Source organism: Oculina patagonica, unplaced genomic scaffold (assembly GCF_052425735.1).
Source record: "Oculina patagonica isolate OP01 unplaced genomic scaffold, crgOcupat unplaced1203, whole genome shotgun sequence".
In the NCBI taxonomy this organism is placed as follows: Eukaryota; Metazoa; Cnidaria; class Anthozoa; order Scleractinia; family Oculinidae; genus Oculina; species Oculina patagonica.
Genome location: NW_027557198.1, coordinates 1 through 1031, shown reverse-complemented (window position 1 = coordinate 1031; position 1031 = coordinate 1).

The window sequence follows — 1031 nt, the reverse complement described above, 5'->3', positions numbered from 1 at the left end:
ACATGATGCTTGGCACGTGCATATAAGCGAACGTAGTTGGAAAATGATGATTGCCACGTGCATATGGGCGAACGTAGTTGGAATATGATGATTGCCACGTCCATGTGGCCGAAGTAATATTTTCCGAAGCACGAAGGAAAGAACGAAATCGTACCTGAAACGGCACGAGGATTTACCTAACAACTTCTGCCCATGCATAAAACTCTTTCCCGTACTGCCCTTTATACAATATCGTTTCTTCAGGATCGATCAGGAACGATGCCTAAAAAGTTACCAAAAATTTATTCTTCGTCCGATCGCTACAAATTTTGGTAGAATGCGTGACAAGGTTATTACCCAACCCCCGCAAATTTGAATGTGGCCTACACTACAAGAAGAAAGTAATAATAGAATGTCTATTGATCTTGATCGTCAACTGCGAAATACAACTGATGAATCGATCAAAATCGAGGTAAGAGTTGTGTACTACGTACAGTACAAACGCTCATGGTCTGAAATGCATTTAAATGTTATTTATATTTATATTGCTTGGAATCAATATCTGAATTTATCTCTGAGTATAAGGAGATCGTTATATTTCGCAGAAAAGGGTCAACCCGTTGCCTTTAATATGTTTCTCCCCTTATTAGGACCAGAGGTAAACCAAAAACACATTTAGACCCGCCAACATCAATATCTGTTATTTGTTTTGCAAAAAAGCCTACGACAACTACGTTCACCAAAAATCTCTCAGAAAATTTTTAACATATTTTTGTCTGATTTCTTGTAAAATAATTGATGAAGGCGGGAGTGGGGAATTACTTTCATCGTTACTACACTATGAATCATTCCAGAACCATTTTAGCTATTCACTATTTCCTCAGTTTGACTAAGTCTGTTAAAATATCGGTAACCACATGACCTCTTAGAGGGCTGTTATTTGAATATGTGCCTTCACGCACGCAACATGCTATCTATTGTGGTACTGCGCTTCCCAACCAGTCACGTCATAGCTTTGTCAAACACGATTCTAGTATCATGAAGATAATTTG